Source organism: Erinaceus europaeus, chromosome 2 (assembly GCF_950295315.1).
Source record: "Erinaceus europaeus chromosome 2, mEriEur2.1, whole genome shotgun sequence".
NCBI classification, from domain to species: domain Eukaryota; kingdom Metazoa; phylum Chordata; class Mammalia; order Eulipotyphla; family Erinaceidae; genus Erinaceus; species Erinaceus europaeus.
In genome coordinates, this window is record NC_080163.1 from 110,154,609 (window position 1) to 110,176,451 (window position 21,843).

At 40.4% G+C, this 21,843-nt stretch overlaps 1 protein-coding gene across 2 annotated transcripts in view; it reads right to left on the reverse strand.

Moving 5' to 3' along the window:
* Positions 1 to 21,843, reverse strand: part of KIF13B (kinesin family member 13B) — a 240,868-nt gene that overhangs the window by 171,999 nt on the left and 47,026 nt on the right. The window lies entirely within an intron of this gene.

Consider the following 21,843-nt stretch of genomic DNA (forward strand, 5'->3'; position numbering starts at 1 on the left):
TACATAACCACACCATAACATTCAAGGGCAGTATCTGGTATGGAGAAATATGTAATATTTAATATATGTCTAACATAGTACTTACTACGTATCTATCATGTACCAGTACTGCTTGAAAAAAAATATTACTTATGTCAAGGAAATAATAGACTTGCTTGGAGACCGCCGGGTCAATCCCCAACACCATGTGGTTTTTTAAAAAAAAGCAGTGATATACTATGCAGCTATCAAGAACAATGAACCCACCTTCTCTGACCCATCTTGGACAGAGCTAAAAGGAATTATGTTGAGTGAACTAAGTCAGAAAGATAAAGATGAGTATAGGATGATCCCACTCATCAACAGAAGCTGACTAAGAAGATCTGAAAGGGAAACTAAAAGCAGGACCTGATCAAATTGTAAGTAGGGTACCAAAGTAAAAACCCAGTGGTGAGGGGTAGACATATAGCTTGCTGGGCCAGTGGGGGGTGGGAGTGGGCCGGAGGGATGGGTCACAGTCCTTTGGTGGTGGGAATGGTGTTTATGTACACTCCTAGAAAAATGTAGACATATAAATCAGTAGTTAATTAATATGAGAGGGGGAAATCAATTGTATGTCTCAAAGTTTCTCAAAAGACAAACTGAATCTTTTTAATATATAGGCTATGTATTTGATATGAGGACTCTCTCAAAAGCCTAGACCAAGTAGATTAGAAGCATCCAATAGCACAGCTATATACAAGATACTGGGTACTGTACAGCAAACCATGACAAAGGGACTTTTCAAAGTTAACCCAATTAACAAATAATGTGATGATAATATTAACTATCGATTGTCTTTTTGAACCCTAAGACAGCAGGAACCTCACATCTTCACTATAGAGCCCCTACTTCCCCCAGTCCTGGAACCCTTGGATAGGGCCCACTTTCCCGCATGCATCTCCCAATCCAAACCAAATAATATTGCATCCGCCGATCACAACCTAACCAAAGCAACGATTGCCATCTCAACATGCTTCACCTCAGACTGTATCCAGAGACTTCACATGTGGAATGACAACCCTTTAACTTCATTACTCGGGTGAGACCTTTCCTTTTATAGTACACTCTAATTTCATCTCAGGTAGTTCACTTTCTAACAAAGTCCCATAATCTAGATATACACCAGTTTCTGTGAGAGAGAGCTTATGTGCACACGTATCCATAAACTACTGCAAAATATATACCTGAAAGCAGAAGTACACTAGAGTTTGCAGTGAGTACCTCCCTAACACTTCCTCTCCACTATTCCAAGCTTGGGATCCATGATTGCTCAACAAATTGTTTGGCTTCATATGTTAATTCTCTTTTCAATCACCAGGTTCCAGATGCCACCAGGATGCTGGCTAGGCTTCCCTGGATTGAAGACCCCACCAATGTGTCCTGGAGCTCAGCTTCCCCAGAGACACACCTTACTAGGGAAAGAGAGAGGCAGACTGGGAGTATGGACCGACCAGTCAACGCCCATGTTCAGCGGGGAAGCAATTACAGAAGCCAGACCTTCTACCTTCTGCAACCCTCAACGACCCTGGGTCCATGCTCCCAGAGGGCTAGAGAATGGGAAAGCTACCATGGGAGGGGGTGGGTTATGGGGATTGGGTGGTGGGAATTGTGTGGAGTTGTACTCCTCCTACCTTATGTTTTTGTTCACTAATCCTTTCTTAAATAAAAAATTTAAAAATAAATAAAAAAATTTAAAAAAGCAATGGTACACCCAGTTCACAACACATATTACTATGCTAAAGAATCTGGGTTCAAGTCCCCACCTATAGGGGAGAAGCTACAGGTGTCTCTCTTTCTCTCTCCTTAACACCCCCTCAATTTTCTCTATCCCCCAAAAAAATAAAAGAAAGAAAAATAAAATGAAAAAATGGCCACCAGGAGTGGTAAAATCCTCATACAGGCACACAGCCCCAGCAATGACCAAGTGGCATGAAGAAAGAAGAAACGATGATAGATAGATAGACAGATAGATAGATAGATAGATAGATAGACAAATATCTTAAAATATGAGATATTTTTATAGATTTTTTTTCTCTTACTGAGCTGGGGATTTTCTTTTTATAAAGAAAATTGGACTAGAGAGATAGCTTATCAAGTAGGGTGAGTGCCTTGCAATATTGCAATCAATCAAAGTTTAAGCCCTGACATGACACGGGAGGTGCTATGGCACCAGAAGACGCTACAGTGCTATGATATCTTTCCCTTTTCTCTCTATCTACACGAAAAAGTGGCCTGAATGGTAAAATTTCACATGTGTGAGGCTCTGGCTACATAAAAAAAAAAAGTTTATCGATGCATGCCCTGGAAATTAACACAGCAGTAGTGCATAACTCTCTTGCTTTCCTAAGGCTAGTGGTTTGATCCCCAGTGCTATACATACTGAAGTGGTGTTCTAACATCTATCTCTCTCTCACACATCTCTCCATCTCTCTCTCTCTCTCTCCACTCTCTCTAATATATAAAACTCTCTCATATGAAATAAGTCTTAAAAAAATTTTTTTCTTAATCTTTATTTGATAAAGACAGCCAGAAATCAAGTGGGAAGGGGGTGACAGAGAGGGAGAGAGTCAGATAGATACCCACAGCCCTGCTTCACCATTCGCAAAGCTTTCCCCCTGCAAGTGGGGACCGGGTGCTCGAACCTGGGTCCTTGCGCATTGTAATATGTGCACTCAACCAGGTGCACCACCACCCGGCCCCTGATATAAGTCTTTTAAAAAAGGAAGTTGACTGATGAAATAAACAAATCAAAGGGTAACAGAGCAACCTCCTACTAAGTACTTATGTTTTTAACATAAATTATTTCTGCAAGAGGCATATGGCAATGTAAACTCTATTAAAAAAACTGAAGCTCATGGAGGTGATGGCAAAATTTTAAATTCGCACAAGTGTAAATGGCAGTCCCAGAACTCACACCCTAGTCTAAGTCACAATTGCCTGATGCCTTCAACCAGCTCTCTTGCCTCTTCCTGCCCTCTGGAGCAATGATGATGCTTCAGTGCTATTCACAGCACCTCAGTCATAGGTTCTTTCTAATGCTTATGGAGTAGAGAAATTTAAGTTAACCCTACAGCCTGAGGAGGTGATTCAGTGGTGAAAAGGGTTTACATGCACAAAGTCAAAAGTTTGATCCCCGGCACCAAGTATGTCAGAACTGAGTTGTGCTCTGGTCTCTCTCATTAAATAAAATCTTAAAAAACAAAGTAACAGTCCACTAAAAAGTAGGGCTATCTCTTCTTAGTTTTCAAATCCAGGTCTCTCTTAGTACCAAACCAGGTCATAGTCAGTCAAATCAACTGATGCTCAGTTGAACACTAAGCAGTATATAAACCAAAGACATGCCAAGATGTATTAGCAAAGCCTAAGGCTTATCATGGCATCTAGACTGAGGGGGGAAAGGCAAGAAAAGAGAGGCCTGAGGTGTCACATTATGTCCACGTGAACTTGGTCAGAGTCCAGTTTAAGCTGGCAACAGTCAGAGTGGAAAAGTTATCAAAGAGTCTGAGAGTGAAGCCAAGAGGATCTGAAGTGGCACATAAAGGTGGTAAATACAGGGCATAACAATGCAATCAGAGTAAGAAAACTTAAGAGAAATTATGGAAATGGCAAGGCACAGAGTAGAGTTCTAGTTCAAAGTCAGTCTCTGTACCAGGATCTTATTTTCAAGTCCAAAAAAAAAAAAAAATCCAACTTTCAGAGAAAAAATTTCCACACAAGTAGGATTTTCCTTCTTCTTACATAACTTAATCAGAATGACTAATGGAAGCAAGACCAGATGTTTATATACCCTCCTATTACACTGCAGTTTTCAATTCCCAAGAAGGCAGCAGACTGCAAGAGTGGCTCTGACTTGACTGGTGACTATGTGGGAGGAATAGCTAGACAGGCAAAGATTTGCTTACACTAGGAGTTTTTGTTGTGGTAGCACCCAAAGGGAAGAAAACCAAACAAGGAAGTTCACTAGTAACACTTGGAAAATACACCAATCGCCCAACTTTCTTGTTTTTTTTTTTTCTTTTTATTCTTTTTTATTTTGCCTCCAGGGTTATCTCTGGGGCTCTGTGGCCGCACCATGAATCCACCGCTCCTGGAGGCTATTTTTTTCCTTTTTTGTTGCCCTTGTTTTATCGTTGTTGTGGTTATTATTGCTATTGTTATTGATGTCATTGCTGGGTAGGACAGAGAGAAATGGAGAGAGGAGGGGAAGACAGATGGGGGAGAGAAAGTCAGACACCTGCAGACCTGCTTCACCGCCTGTGAAGCGACGCCCCTGTAGGTGGGGAGCCGGGGGCTCCAACCGGATCCTTACTCTGGTCTTTTAACCCGCTGCGCTACAGCCCCACTCCCAGTCACCCAACTTTCTACCCAGAGAAAAGTGTGAGCCTAGCAAAACAATATACAATTAAAAAATAATAATAATAAGCAGCTACTGGGAGTCGGGCAATAGCGCAGCGAGTTAAGCGTATGTGGCGCAAAGCGCAAGGACCTGTGTAAGGATCCGGGTTCCAGCCCCCAGATCCCCAGGAACCCCCAGATCCCCACCTGCAGGGGTGTCACTTCACAAGCGGTGAAGCAGGTCTGCAGGTGTCTTTCTCTCCCCCCTCTGTCTTCCCCTCCTCTCTCCATTTCTTTCTGTCCTATCCAACAATGACGACATCAGTAACAACAATAATAACTACAACAATGAAACAAGGGCAACAAAAGGGAATAAATTTAAAAATATATATATATCAGCTACTATGTACTGAATCTTATAATGGTTTTCACAAGTGAAGCAGGGCTGCAGGTGTCTCTCTGTCTCCCCCCCCCCCCGTGTGTGTGTGTGTGTGTGTGTGTGTGTGTGTGTGTCTATCTGATGATAAATAAGTATTTTGGGGCAAAAAAAAAAGGAAAATAAAGGGGCCTGGTGGTGGCGCACCTGGTTGAGCGCACATGTTATAGTGCTCAAGGAGCCGTGTTCAAGTCCCCAGTCCCCACCTGCAGGGGGAAAGCTTCACAAGTGGTGAAGCAGTGCTGCAGGTGTGTCTCTCCTGTCTCCTCTATCTCCCCCTTCCTCTCAATTTGTGACTGTCTCTATCAAATAAATAAAGATTAAAAAATGAAATATTAAAAAAATTAAAAGGAAAAAAATTTTAAATGAGAAAATAAAAAGGAAGTGATTTGCCTTTAAAAAGATATATATATATATAATTATTAGATGAAATTGCTACAAAAATTTCAGTTTGCAAAACAAAGAACCTCAAAACCAATTACGCAGGACAAATTCAACTTCCAAAGAATATCTCTAAGTTTCCTGCAACATAAAACCTAACAAATATTTGAATATTTGAAATACTATACTTACAAGTTTATGTAAAAAAATAATCTTTAAAGGGTTTATTTTACGTGTGAGAGAGAAAGAAAAACAGAGCATCACTATAGTACATGCAATTCCAGGTACTGAACTCAGAACCTCATGCCTGCCAGCTCAATACCTTAACTACCACACCACCTCTCAATTGGATGAATGTAAAAATAAGGGCAGGGGAGCTGGGTAGTCGCACACCTGGTTGAGTGCACGTGTTACAATAGCAAAACCCAGGTTCAAGCCCCAGACTTCAAGTCCCCAGGGGAAAACTTTGCAGGTAAAGCAGGTCTGCAGCTCGCGCTCTCTCTCTCTCTCTCTCTCTCTCTTCCCCTACCCTCTTGATTTCTGTCTCTATCCAATAAATAAAGATGATTAAAATTTTTTTAATAAATAAATAAAATTAAGGGCAGGGAGATGGCCCACCTATCTGAAGGTGCAGCACAGATCAAATGAGACCCAGCTTTCCTTAAGCACTGGAAATAGCAAGACAAAGTCCCTTCAACAATAAATACTATACTTACCATCTCTCTTCCCACATAAACTTCTTTAAGACTTTTCTTCGAGGCTGCCTCATCTATTCTAACTGCTTGCTAGGGACTTCCCACTGTCCTCTCAGGGTGCCAGGTACAAAAGATTCCCCCACCTGAAGATAATGCTTGAGTATCTGTCTGCCTAATCCTAATCCTGAGTCAGATAAACACCTAAAGATCCCTTGAATTTAAACCAAGAATTCCTTCTCCCAAAGAGTTCTAAAAAGTAGTTAGAGAAACAAGCCAGCGGTTTGCAACCAGAGGAGAAAAGGCACTGCCACGTGTCCTGACTGTACATCCCGTCCTATTTGGATAGCTGCCCAACAGAACTGGCAGGGAATTCCCCCTCCCTTGGTAGAGCTGCTGGGAATTCCTATCTAGCTCTTCTCCCTTTCTGTCTCATCACAGTAAAAGCAGAACAAAGGTGACTCCTTTTCGCTTTATCTTGCTTTGACTATTTTATTATTCTGATATTATAAGATAAGGATGCAATAATGAGACAGAGTAAACCTAAACTCTTCTGATGGAGACCAGGAAAGGGTTACTGGTGGGCAGAAAGGAATGAGGAAAGAGGACACACAGCACCTGCTTTTCCAGGTCATCTGCTACTCACAGGAAAAGAGACTGGACTATTTCTAGGTCCAACTCTTCAAGAAAACCAAGGTTTTCTTCTGAACTGCCCGTTCATTCTTTCCTTTTAGCATCTGAGTCTCATTGGCAAACCCTCCCATGACAATACCAACTTAGTTCTTCAAATCCTCTTCCCACTAATATGCCTAATTTTTTTTAAAAAACCTATACTAAGAGAAGACAACAATCAGAATGGCTTAAAACCAGGAAATCCCTGACCTCTGCCCCGAAGGTAGGTGATTTCCTGGAATTCTGAGAATTTAAGGCTTTATTTATTTGAGGACCGAGGGCCTCACATGTATACAATTTCACCACTCCAGGATGCTTTTTCATTCAGATGGCGGCTGGTGGGGCTGGTGGAATGATACACATTCCATGTGGTGTTGGGACCTAAACCAGGGTCACTGGCACATGACAATGTCCTACTCCGTGAGCCATCTCTCCAGTCCCATTATTTAAAAAAATGGTAACACAGGGAGTCGGGCTGTAGTGCAGCGGGCTAAGCGCAGGTGGCGCAAAGCACAAGGACCGGCATAAGGATCCCGGTTCAAACCCCGGTTCCCCACCTGCAGGGGAGTCGCTTCACAGGCGGTGAAGCAGGTCTGCAGGTGTCTATCTTTCTCTCCTCCTCTCTGTCTTCCCCTCCCTCTCTCCATTTCTCTCTGTCCTATCCAACAACAACAACAATAATAACTACAACAATAAAACAACAAGGGCAATAAAAGAGAATAAATAAATAAAATAAATATAAAAAAAAGGTAGCACAGCAGGTTAAGCACACATGGAGCAAAGCACAAGCACCGGCGTAAGGGGGCTCAAACGTAAGGGGTCCTGGTTTGAGCCCCCGGCTCCCCACCTGTAGGGGAGTCACTTCACAGGCGGTGAAGCAGGTCAGCAGGTGTCTATCTTTCTCTCCCCCTCTGTCTTCCCCTCCTCTCTCCATTTCTCTCTGTCCTATCTAACAACAACTACATCAACAACAATAAAAACAATAAGGGCAACAAAAAGGAAATAAATAAATTTTTTTTAATGGTTTTAAAGGTAGATAGACCACATGTGCAAGCTGGCTTGGTTCTGGTACAGTGTGTTGTGGTGTTGCCAGGGGTTCAACCTGCTGCACTACTGCTAATCAATCTACCTCATGGAATTATTTTAATCAAAGTGCCTTGTTCCATAGTGTTTTGTACTTCAGAAGTACTAGGGCTGATTAAATGGCCTTTTGCTTGAGACCTAGAGAGGATACATTTGTTTCTATGGCATTGCCTATAAGCAACTTCAACAAGGGTAACAAAAAGGAAAATAAATAAACATAATTTTTTTAAAGCTACTAACAAGAGGAAAAATTATTATATTTTATTCGTTTTCCTAAAAACAAAAAATCAGTAATGATTTGTCTTATATGGTTGAAAACATAAATATCACTACTTTTAACAATTATTATTCAATTTTTTAATTATAAGTATATATTAAAATTTGGTGATTGAAGCAAATGTTAAAATGGGGGGAGTGTAGATAGCATAATGGCTATGCAAAGAGACTTTTATGCCTGAGTTGCCAAAGTCTCAAGTTCAATCCCCCATACCACCATAAGTCAGAGCTAAGCAGTGCTCTGGTAAAAAGGGGGGGGGGGGATGAGAAAGAAAGATATACACAGAACCCGTGTGTGTGTGTGTTGTGTGTGTGTGTGTGTGTGTGTGTGTGTGTGTGTGTGTGTGTGTGTATGTGCACGTGCGCGTGTGTATGCACACACACAGAGGGACAGAAAAGATAATAATAATAATTTTTAAGTTAAAATGATCATATTAGGTACTTTTTTTAAATAAACAAGGAAGTTTAAAGGGCTCCAGAACCCTAAACTTTTATTTACAAAATATATCATTTAGCATTTTGGCTACATTTCACTCCTACAAGAAAAGGTATAGTGCTCAAAATTAAATAACAGTCATTTCAAACTTTAGTGCACAAACATTTAACCATACCATGTTCACAAGAGAATAATTCAAAATTCTTTTATTTTTCAATTTTTGTTTTGATTTTTGTTTGTTTTATTAGCATGTCAAACCAGATAGTATGGGTGCAGGCAGCAGTGACTCAGGTTTGAACTCTGGGTCACCACAAGGAAGTACCTGTAGGGACAGGGAAGCTTCATGAGTGGCAGAGCAGTGACACAGGTGTCTACTTCTCTGTTTATCTCTCGCTTTCTATCTCACTCTATCTCACACTCTCTATCTGGAGGAGAGAAAAAAAAACAATCAGGAGCAGTGGAGCAGGCACCAAGACACAGTGATAAAACTGCTGGGGAGAATGTAAAAGAAAAAAAAAAGTATGACAAAAATAATTCAATGAATCTCAAGAGTAATAAATATAACATGTAGTTTGGCCCTGGGCAGATCTAAAGTTCAAATGATAAGTAGATCCTAAGGTTTTGTGTTACTTGGTACTATTTTTTTCATTGACTTGGTTCCTTATAGCTTATTTCCTCAGAAGCACTGCTACTTCTTCTTTAAAATAAAAGTTCATGCACCAAAGTGAAAAACTCTGGGGGGTGGGGGTGGGGAGAATACATGTCCAAGAAGGATGACAGAGGACCTAGTGGGGGTTGTATAGTTATATGGAAAACTGAGAAATGTTATGCATGTACAACCTATTGTATTTACCGTTGAATGTAAAGCATTAATTCCCCAATAAAGAAAATTAAAAAGAAAAGAGAAATAAATAAAAAATAAAATAAAAGTTCAAATCCTTGGGAGTCAGGCAGTAGTGCAGTGGGTTAAGCGCATGTGGTGCAAAGCACAAGTACCAGCATGAGGATCACGGTTCCAACGATGACATCAACAACAATAACTACAACAACAATAAAAACAAGGGCAACAAAAAGAAAATTTAAAAAATTAGCAAAATAAAAATAAAATGGAGCTAAAAGATAGCTCACCCAGCACAGTGCATATCTGACCATGCATGAGTATCTGGGTTCAATTCCCTGGCACCATGCACAGCACCAAAGGATAATTCATGGATGGTAGAACAGAACCACGGTAGCTCTCCTTCTCTCTACCTCTGTCTCTTTCTCCCTGTGTCTTTATGTAGATTTGTTTTAAAAAGAGAGAGAGAAAGAAAGGAGTCTGCCAGAAATGGTGGAATCACATAGGCACAAGGACCAGGTGCCCCACACACCCCATAAAAATAACTATTGTCAAGCAAACAAGACACAAAGCAAAATTTTAAAACCTCAATAGTGAAAACTTGGTAGTTTTGCCCTCAGGTTATTTCTTTTTTTTTTAATTTTTTTTATATTTATTTTATTTATTTTTTCCCTTTTGTTGCCCTTGTTGTTTTATTGTTGTAGTTATTATTGTTGTTGGATAGGACAGAGAGAAATGGAGAGAGGGAGGGGAAGACAGAGAGGAGGAGAGAAAGATAGACACCTGCAGACCTGCTTCACCGCCTGTGAAGCGACTCCCCCGCAGGTGGGGAGCCGGGGTTCGAACCGGGATCCTTATGCCGGTCTTTGTGCTTTGCGCCACCTGCGCTTAACCCGCTGTACTACAGCCCGACTCCCCCCTCAGGTTATTTCTAACTAGGTATCCAGCATATCATTTACCACCTAATATAGTAAATGCAGAATTCTGGGAAATTAAAAGCATCTCACTCCTTTTAGCTATTGCTTGCTTAGTATAGTAACAAACATATACAGACTTCAGTCCTACTTTACATGCAAGTCATATGTTAAGCATATTTGTAGTAGAAACACAGCTCCACCTGATTATCTAATTCTAACAGAGGAATGAAGAATATCATAACTGTAGGCTGATATATGATATAGGAAGATCTCATACACCTTAAGCAGGGTATGTTTGCCCAAGTCTTGTTAATCCAGACTTACAGAAATTTTAAGTTTTTACAAAGAATCCAACAAACAGTTCTTTCTTTTTTTGTAAGAGTATTAAAAAAAAAAAGTTGGGGGCCAAGTGGTAGTGCAGCTGGTTAAGCGCACATGGCACAAAGCTCAAGGACTGGCTAAGGATCCCAGTTCAAGCCCCTGGCTTCCCACCTGCAGGGGGTCACTTCGCAAGGGGTGAAGCAGGTCTGCAGGTGTCTGTCTTTCCCTCCCCCTCTCTGTCTTCCCCTTCTCTCTTGATTTCTCTCTGTCCTATCCAACAACAACAAGGCCAACAAAAGGGGACAGATGGCCTCTAGGAGCAGTGGATTTGTAGTGCAGGCACAGAGCCCCAGCGATAATCTGGAAGCAAGAAAATCAATCAATAAATAAAAGTTTATTACTTCCTACTCCTATGTCAATAAAAACAGTGAACATGAATGATTTTTTTCTTTAAGATTTTATCTGTTTATTAATGAGAAAGATAGAAGGAGAGAAAGAAACAGACATCACTCTGGCACATGTGCTACAGGGACTGAACTCAGGATATCATGCTTCAGAGTCCACTGCTTTATCCACTGCACTACCTCCTGGACCACTGAGACCAGACTGTATAATATATATCCATCCAATGATGAGGTTAAAACGTCATCAATAAGGATGTGCACACCCAGTTAAGCACACTAATTACCAAGCACAAGGACCAAGGTTTGAGGCCCTGCTCCCAATCTGTGGGGGGCTGGGGGGAGGAAGAGGTCTGCTTCATGAATAGTGAAGCAAGTCTGCAGGTATCTTTCTCTCCTTCTCCCTATCTTGTCATCTTTCAATTTCTCTCTGTCCTGAGAAAAAAGAAAAAAAAAAAAAAAAAAGGAAAAAATGACAACTGAAAGCTGTGGATTCTAATACTGTTGGCACCAAGCCCCAGTAATAACTCTAGTGGCAATAAAAAATAAAATATTAGGAGTCAGGTGCTAGTGCAGTGGGTTAAGCACACATGGAGCAAAGCGTAAGGATCCCGGTTCAAGACCCTGGCTCCTCACATGCAGGGGAGTCACTTCACAAGTGGTGAAGCAGGTCTGCAGGTGTCTATCTTTCTCTCCCCATCTCTGTCTTCCCTTCCTCTCTCCATTTCTCTCTGTCCTATCCAACAATGACAGCATCAATAATAACTACAACAATGAAACAAGGGCAACAAAAAGGAATAAATAAATATTTTAAAAATTAATAAAATAAAAATTTTATACACACACACATATATCAACAATTCTACTGTAACAGTGGAATTCTTGTTCAGCAATTTACTACTAATCAGCTACCAACAGCTCACTTTAACAACCTGCCAGTATTTGCTGATAAGGTATCTTTTAAAAATCTATATTTACTGCCAATTGATTATCTCTTCCTATTAGCTGCACAATGATAAGTAGTCAATCATACACATTTTATTCTTGTTTTAGCTTTTTAAAGTTTCCTTGATTCATTTTTACAACTATATTCAAAAGAAATGATTTACTTTAAAATAACAAATTGCCCCACACCTATGGACATCTAATCTTTGACAAAGGTGCCCAGACTATTAAATGGGAAAAGCAGAGTCTCTTCAACAAATGGTGTTGGAAACAATGCGTTGAAACATGCAGAAGAATGAAACTGAATCACTGTATTTCACCAAATACAAAAGTAAATTCCAAGTGAATCAAGGACTTGGATGTTAGACCAGAAACTATCAGATACTTAGAGGAAAATATTGGCAGAACTCTTTTCCGCATAAATTTTAAAGACATCTTCAATGAAATGAATCCAATTACAAAGAAGACTAAATCAAGTATAAACCTATGGGACTACATCAAATTAAAAAGCTTCTTCACAGCAAAAGAAACCACTTCCCAAACCAAGAGACCCCTCACAGAATGGGAGAAGATCTTTACATGCCATACATCAGACAAGAGTTTAATAACCAACATATATAAAGAGCTTGCCAGACTCAACAACAAGACAACAAATAACCCCGTCCAAAAATGGGCAGAGGACTTGGACAGAATATTCACCACATAAGAGATCCAAAAGGCCAAGAAACACATGAAAAAATGCTCCAAGTCTCTGATTGTCAGAGAAATGCAAATCAAGACAACAATGAGATATCACTTCACTCCTGTGAGAATGTCATACATCAGAAAAGGTAACAGCAGCAAATGCTGGAGAGGGTGTGGGGTCAAAGGAACCTTCCTGCACTGCTGGTGGGAATGTCAATTAGTCCAACCTCTGTGGAGAACAGTCTGGAGAACTCTCCGAAGGCTAGAAATGGACCTACCCTATGACCCTGCAATTCTTCTCCTGGGGATATAGCCTAAGGAACCCAACACATCCATCCAAAAAGATCTGTGTACACATATGTTCTTGGCAGCACAATTTATAATAGCCAAAACCTGGAAGCAACCCAGGTGTCCAACAACAGATGAGTGGCCGAGCAAGTGGTGGTATATATACACAATGGAATACTACTCAGCTGTTAAAAATGGTGACTTCACCGTTTTCAGTCGATCTTGGATGGACCTTGAAAAAATCATGTTGAGTGAAATAAGTCAGAAACAGAAGGATGAATATGGGATGATCTCACTCTCAGGCAGAAGTTGAAAAACAAGATAAAAAATGAAAACACAAGTAGAACCTGAAATGGAATTGGCGTATCGCACCAAAGTAAAAGACTCTGGTGTGGGTGGGTGGGGAGAATACAGGTCCATGAAGGATGATAAATGACATAGTGGGGGTTGTATTGTTAAATGGGAAACTGGGGAATGTTATGCATGTACAAACTATTGTATTTACTATTGAATGTAAAACATTAATTCCCCAATAAAGAAATAAATTTTAAAAAAATAACAAATTGAGTTAAATAATAAGTAAATGTTCTGCTCACTCAATGATCAATGTTTTCCTGAAAGAAGGGGACAGTAGAGTCATTTATTACTTCTAAGAACATAGAACAATGCTCTGCACACTTCAAGCTGACATGACCAGGATAGGCAGGCCCCCTGAGGAGGAGTCATCTTAGGAAATTAAAGCATATTACAGACTACTTCCCCGAGGAGCAAATTCTATTTGGACAGAAGTACTAGCCTCACTTGAGTCACTTCATAGCACAGAGAACAAGTGACTCTATTGTGCGTATCATAATTACATTTCACATTACTTCCTTCAATTAAACTTTTTTTAATTTAAATTAGCATCCGTATAGCAGTATGAAGACTTAAAGTCATAATCTAATATGACCTAGCAATGCCTTCCACTAACATGAAATTAGCCTGAAAATGATTTCATTTATTTTAAAGTAATTATTAGCATCAGGCCTTCCTCTTGGTAGCAAAACCTTTGTTAAAAACAAACAAAAAAAACATGTGCACGGTGACTTCAATTCATTCTGTATATAAAAGCACATGCACACATATAAGTATATATTCAAACACATTCATTCATCTACTGGGATCAGAGTATCCTGAATCCACAAAGTATTAGATATGCTCTTTTCCTATTAGGCACGCATTAATTACCTAGTGATCTTGACTAAACAGATGTCTAGTGAAAATCAGAAGAAATTAAAGATTTCTCCTGACCTTACTAAATAGTACTGGTTGACAGCAACATCTCAGAGATCCTTCTCACTAAACTGGCAGTTATGACTCCCTACTACCAACTAATCATTGGGTTCAACACAATAATAGAAAGGGGAGAAAAACACCATATTTACTCTGTAAAAAAAGACAAGTCTCTGCAAGTCTGCATCATCTTTGTCTAATCCCAGCAATGCCAGAGGGTCTCCTCCACATGTACTAAAGAAAGGGTCATTTCCCAAAATGCTACAGAAACCAGATATATTAGAACCTTTAAATCTAACTTTAAATTCTAAGTGTTTCCTACTTCAGAAAAGTCTAGTGTTCGGAATTACACTAAGTGGGGCAGGTAATAAAGAACTCTAATAGAAACTGCATGTTAATATATTAACACAGTAAGTGCTGACAGATACAGACACAGACAGACAGACACACACACACACACGCAGGGTAATTAAAAAATTGCTAAGAGAAAATTCCAAGTATAAACACTTTAATTTCTAAAACACAGATTTGGGGGGAAAAAAAAGAGAGAGAGAGAGAGACCTAAAGAAGAAAGGCTAACTAACCAAAGAACTGAAAATTGCAACTGATACAGGATTTATTTTCCTTCTAGGTTTCAGTCCTGAGGTTACAGAAATGCTCACTGATAACAGTCTTCAAACAGCTGGAGCTACAACACTGGAACAATCCTCACTGCCACTGTTGCTTGGAATTCACAACAGACATCAGAGGAGTGAGAAAAATTTTCTTGTTTTGTTTTGGCTTTTTTAAAGGAAAGGATAAAAGAGAGACAAGCAGTATTTGATAAAACACCAACTTTTAACTTTCCTCCAGATAAATTTATAATATTATTTTTGGCTCCTTTTAACACACTTTTTTTTCACCCCTCTAAAAATCAAACATCACATGTTGGGGAAAGAGCATAATGGTTATGCCAAAAGACCTTCATGTCTAAGGCTCTGAAGTCCCAAGTTCAATCCCCAGAACTACCATAAGCCATGACTGGCCCAGGAGATGGTGTAATCGATAAAATATTTGACTTTCAAGCATGAATTCTCTGAGTTCCTGAGTTCAATTCCTGGAATCACATAAGACAAAGTGATGCTCTGATATATCCCCTTCTCTCTCTCTCTCTCTCTCTCTCTCTCTCGATGCTCTGATATATCATTCCTCTCTCTCTCTCTCTCTTTCACACATACACACACAAATAAAATAAGAGTTTCTTTCACTAAAAAGGAAAAATAATAAAGGACTGTGAGACTAAGAGACAGTTCATGATGCGAGCCTTAACAAATGAAAAGTCCTAGATTTGAGGCCCAGAATCACATGGATCACCATGGTAACAGCACTGAGGGGAAAGTTCCATGGATGATAAAGTAGTGCTATTGTGCCCTACTTCTACTCCAAACCCAGTCCTGGACCTTGTCTGTCTCTGTTTCTCTCTCTCTCTCATAGGAAAAATAAATGCAAAAAAAAAATCAGAATGGAATTGCACATGTAAGGTCCCAGACCACAAGAACATAAATAAAAACCATCCATTGTACTTCAAAAAGCTCTTTTCTTGTATTGAATACCCACGTGAACTTATACACATAAACATAGAAAAAAGATGCACAAACTCAGGAAATGGTTAACTGTGGGGGAAAGAAAAGGGGTTTGTGGGTTGGGCAGTGGTGCACTGGGTTATGGGCACATAGTACTAAGCATGAGGACCCAAGAAAGGATCCCTGTTCAAGCCCAGGCTTCCCACCTACAGGGGGATCACTTCATAAGCAGTGAAGCAGGTCTACAGGTGTCTGTCGTCCTCTCCACCAACACCACCCCTCCCTTTTTTTTTTTAACCAGAGCATTGCTGAGTTCTGGCTTATGGTGGTGCAGGAGATTGAACCTGGGACTTCAGAGCATCAGGCATCAGAGTCTCTTTGCATAACCATTACCCTATCTTCCCTGCTCTTCTCTTCCCCTTTATTTTTTTAATTTTTTTATATATTCATTTATTCCCTTTTGTTGCCCTTGTTTTATTACTGTGGTTATTATTGTTGCCATTGATGTTGTCATTGCTGGATAGGACAGAGAGAAATGGAGAGAGGAAGGGATGACAGAGAGGGGGAAAGACACCTGCAGACCTGCTTCACCGCCTGTGAATCAACTCCCCTGGGTGGGGAGCCGGGGGCTGGAACCAGGATCCTTAAACCACGAGGATCCTTACACTGGTTCTTGCACTTTGCACCACCTGTGCTTAACCTGCTGTGCTACCGCCCTACTCCCCCCCCCCCTTTCTATCTATCCTCCCCTCTCAATTTCCCTCTGTCCTATCCAATAAAATTTCTGTTTGTTTGCCTCCAGGGTTACTGTTGGTGCTCAGTGCCTATACTACAAATCCACTGCTCCTGGAGACTATTTTTTCCCCTTTTGTTGCCCTTGTTGTTTATCATTGTTATTAGTATTGTTGTTATTGTTGTTGGACAGGACAGAGAGAAATTGAGAGGGGAGGGGAGACAGAGAGGGGGAGAGATGACAGACACCTGCAGACCTGCTTCACCGCTTGAGAAGCAACCTCCCTGTAGGTGGAAAGCCAGGGGCTCGAACCAGGATCCTTAGTCAGGTCCTTGCGCTTCACGCCATGTGAGCTTAACCTGATGCACTACCTCCCAACCTCCCCCCAAAGAAAAAACATTTTAAAGGCCACTAGAAGTGGTGGATTAGTAGTGCTGGCACCAAGCCCCAGGAGCTGGAGGCAAAAAAAAAAAAAAAGGAAGGAAGGAAGGAAGGAAGGAAGGAAGGAAGGAAGGAAGGAAGGAAGGAAGGAAAAATTGGGAAGTAGTTTACAAAAGGTTTACACTGTATTGACATTAAGTTGTTAACTACGTGACCTAGTACATAAGTGTTTAATTCTTTAAACCTTAAATATCTCTCAAGGGGAGTCGGGCAGTAGCACAGAGGGATAAGCACAGGTGGCACAAAGCACAAGGACCAGTGTAAGGATCCTGGTTCCAGCCCGAAGCTCTCCACCTGCAGGGGAGTCGCTCCACAGGCAGTGAAGCAGATCCGCAGGTGTTTTTCTCTCCTCCTCTCTGTCTTCCCCTCCTCTCTCCATTTCTCTCTGTCCTATCTAACAACAACAATAGTAACTACAACAACAAAAAAAAAACAAGGACAACAAAAGGGAATAAATAAATATTTTTAAAAATCTGTCTCAAGTTTTCTTTTTAAAAACATTACAAGGAAGGAAAAAAAAAGTGGTCTAGGAGGTGGCACAGTGGCTAAAGCACTAGACTCTCAAGCATGAGGTCCTGACTTCAATCCCTGGCAGCACATGTACCAGAGTGATGTCTGGTTCTTTCTCTCTCTATCTTTCTCATTAATAAATAAAATCTTTTTAAAAAAATTACAAGGAAAAGGCTGCTAGAACCTGAGGTTCCAGGAGGGCCAGGCAGTGGTGCACTTGGTGAAGTGCACACATTACAGTGCATAAGGACTCAGGTTCAAGTCCCCAGCCCCCACCTGCAAGGGCATAGCTTTGTGACTGGTGAAGCAGGGCTGCAGGTGTCTCTCTGTCTCTATCTCCCCCTCCCCCTCAATTTCTCTGTCTCTATACAATAATAACCAAAAATAATAAAAAAGTGGAAAAAATAAAATGCCCCACTCATGGGTATTAAAACCAGGGTCCAATTCCCAGCACTATACAGGCCAGTGATGGCCCAGTTCTCTCTCCCTCTTTCATGAATTAATGAATAAATATATCTGTTTTTAAAAAATCAGTATCCAGTGGTCCAGGAGGTGGCACAGTGGATAAAGCATTGGATTCTCAACCATTAGGTCCTGAGTTCGATCCTTGGAAGCACATGTACCAGAGTGATGTCTGGTTCTTTCTCTCATCTTATCTTTCTCATGAATAAAAAAATAAATTCTTTAAATTAAAAAAAATCAGTATCCAGGGGCCAGGTGGTGGGGCACCTGGCTGAGCACATGTTATGATGCATAAGGACCTCGGTTCAAGCCCCTAATCCCTACCTGCAAGGGGGGAAGCTTCCCAAGTGGTAAAGCAGGGCTGAAGGTCTCTATATATTTTTTTCCTCCCCTCTCAATTTCTCTCTATCTAATAAAGAAAATATGTTTTTAAAAAATCAGTATCCATAGGTCAGTTGATGACACATCTGGTTGAGTGCATATGTTACAAAGCTCAAGGACACAGGTTCAAACCCCCAATCCCCACCTGTAGAGGAAAACCTTTGCGAGTAGTGAAGCAAGGCTGCAAATGTCTCTGTCTCTTTCCCTCTCTCCTCCTCCTCTTCTTCCCCTCTCTCTCTCTCCCTCTTTCTGTCTCCCCCTACCTTCTCGATTTCTGACTGTCTCTATCCAGTAAAGATAATTTTTAAAAAAAATTTTAAGTAAGTATCCAAGAATTAAGTCTGGCCAAGGTTTGTTTTGTTTAAACTGCACAATGTTTTGCTTTGCTGTGTAGCTGCAGTTTGTGTGCCTTCAGACAGGCTATGCAGAGTTATCATCTTTATCCTTACAGTGAATAAGTTTTTTTTGGTTTTTGATTTTTAAGCTAAAGAAATTGGGAGCCTCATGTACTGCTGATGGGAATGTAAAATGGTATAGCCACTTTGGAAATTTTCTCAGAAGTTCCTCAAAATGTTGAGAATAGAATTACAATATGACCCAGTAATTCTACTCCTAATTTATAGCCTAAGAGAAATGAAATCATATATTCACATAAAGCCTTCTACACACATGTTCACAGTGGTATCATTCATGATAGCCAACAACAACAACAACAACAACAAAAGTGGAAATAAACCAAATGTCCATGAACCAATGAATGGATAAACAGAATACAAAGGAGTATTATTCCATCACACACAACAAAAATAATAATAATACATAAGTACTGAAAATGTTAAACATGAATAATCCCCAAAATATACTAAGTAAAAGAAGTCAACTACAAAAGTATACATATGATGATCCCAATTATATGAAATGTCCAAAATCTCAAATGAACAGAAAGACCAAGTAACCCAGCAGGGTAATAAAAAAATGTGATAAAATTAGATAATGGTATTGGTTGCACAATCTAGTAGAGACTACCAAACTGCTGACTTTTAAGGGGTAAAGAATATGGCATATATATTATATCTCAAAAAAATATTTTAAAATTAATCAACAGCATCCTTTTGGTTCTTACTTTGTGAATTAGATTATTCTGTAAAGCAATAGATCTCAAATTGTGGTCTGGGGACTCCAGAGGCCCTCAGAACCTTTCAGCAGGTCTTTAAGTCAAAACTATTTTCCTAATAATATATGCCTTACTCGCTGTGACATTGGCTCTGATGGTACACAAGTAATGGTGGGTAAATCTGCTGAGCCCTTGGCACAAGGACATCAAAGTATTCTACCAGTTCCTAGCAGTCACCACCACATGAAGAACTAGTAGTCTTGGGGGCAGGGTGGTGGTGCACATAGTATGAAGAGCAAGGACCTGCTCAAGGATCGCGGTTCCAGCCTCTGGCTCCCCACCTGCAGGGGAGTCACTTCACAGGCAGTAAAGCAGGCCTGCAGGTGTCTTTCTCTCCCCCTCTCTATTTTTCCCTCCTCTCTTCATTTCTCCCTATCCTATCCATAATACATATACATATACATATACATATACATATACATATACATATACATATACATATACATATACATATACATATACATATACATATACATATACATATACACCCAGGAGCAGTAAATTCCTAGGTAGTTCATCAGGTAGAGCATAATCCTCTCATGTGAGGCCTTGGATTCCACCCCCCAGTAACACATGAAGGCTCTACAGACAGAAACAGAAGCTCCATAGATGGCACTTTAGTTCCTCTGCCAAAACCCCTCTAGCCCCAACCCTTTTTCTCCTTCTCTCTTAAAATATTAAATAAAACCTGATCCCTGAAAGTGACTCAGTGAGTAGTACCCATAAGTAAGGCCCTAAATCCAATCCCTCATACCATGTGGGGAAAAAAAAAAAAGTAACTATATACAAAAATAGTTAAGTAGAAATTCAATTTCAGATTTTCTGACTCCAAGTTTAGTGCTCTTTACAATTTAATTCAATGTAACTAAAAGGAAATGTGAGAAATGACTTCTATGTGTATTTCCTTATTTACAATCATCTCTACGAGTATTCATGAAACACCTATTATGTGGGGGGATGCAAGTTCAAGCCCACAGTCCCCACCTGCAGGGAAGGACGCTTCTTTTTTTTTTTCTTCTTTTTTTATTTTTATTTTTTTCCCCTTCTCCCTCCTTCTCCTCCTCCTCCTCCTCTCTCTCTCTCTCTCTCTCCTTTTCGCCCTCTCTCTGTTTCTCCCTCTCTCCCTTTCTCTTTCCCTGCCTCCAAGGTTATCACTGGGGCTGGATGCCTGCACCAAGAATCCACTGCTCCTGGAGGTCATTTTCTCCATCTTGTTGCCCTTGTTGTTATTGTTACCACTGCTGTTGCTATTGGATAGGACAGAGAGAAATTGAGAGAGGAGGGGGAGAGAGAGAGAGACAGGGGGAGAGAGAAAGTAGTCTGGGAGGTGGCGCAGTGGATAAAGCATTGGATTCTCAACCATGAGGTCCTGAGTTCGATCCCCGACAGCACATATACCAAAGTGATATCTGGTTCTTTCTCATAAATAAATAAATAAATTCTTAAAAAAAAAAGGGGGGGGGGGGAGAGAAAGACAAACACCTGCAGACCTGATTCACCACCGATGAAACGACCTCCCTGCAGGTGAGGGGTCGGGGGCTCAAACCAGGATCCTAAAACCAGTCTTTGCATTTCGCACCGTATGCACTTAACCTGCTACACTACTGCCCGGCCCGGGAAGGACGCTTCCTTCTACCTGTCTATTGAGAAAAGAGGGGAACTCTTCTCTATTTCTTTCTGTTCTAGCAAATGAAAAAAATTATTAAAAAAGGAAAAACAGTATCTTTAAAATTAAAATACACACACACAGTATCATGATTGGCACTGTTTCTCTAAATGTGTGCTTTCTATCCACTTGCATTAGTTTTAGCATTGACGTATTATCAAAGCAATTAGGAAAGAGACTCCACAGGTAGAGCACAGGACTTGCATGTCTTAGGTTCCAGGTTCAATCCATCAGCATCACATATGCCAGAGCGATGCTCTGGTGTTCTCTTTACCTCCTAAGTAAGTCTTATAAAACTTCAACAGTGATATTTTACCCATAAATAAAAAAAAAAACAAAAACAGCTAAATGTCCTTATCTGCTTTCAAGGTCTTCTGTAATTTGATCCCAGTTTAATGGCTTCAATCAATTTTCCTGCACTTACCAAAAGTCAGATCACCTCTTTCTTCATCCCCAATTCACTTTTACACCTTCCTGCCTATTCATTAACCTTACCTTCCAAATTCAGATGCTCAGAAATTCTTGCCCAACCAGACAGAAAATATTTCTTCTAGAAAACTTTAAAAGCCACTGCAGAGCTACAATTAACTATGCAAAACAAAATAATTAAGTGGCAGTGATATAGACTAGTACTCATAGGACTCAAAAGGAGAGGAATCACTCACTGAAGACTATAGGAATATCTCCAGGAAGAAGACAACATTTTAAATAAGCTCTTGCTGACACACCGAATTTCAACTGAAGGAGCCAGGCAATGATGCACTTGGTTAAGTGCACACAGTACAAAATGCAAGGATCCGGGTTCAAGTCCCCTACTCCCCCACCTACATGGGCGATGTTTCTCAAGTAGTGGAGCAGATCTGCATTGTCTTTCTCTCTCCCTATCTCCCCCTCCTCTCAATTTCTCTCTAGCAAA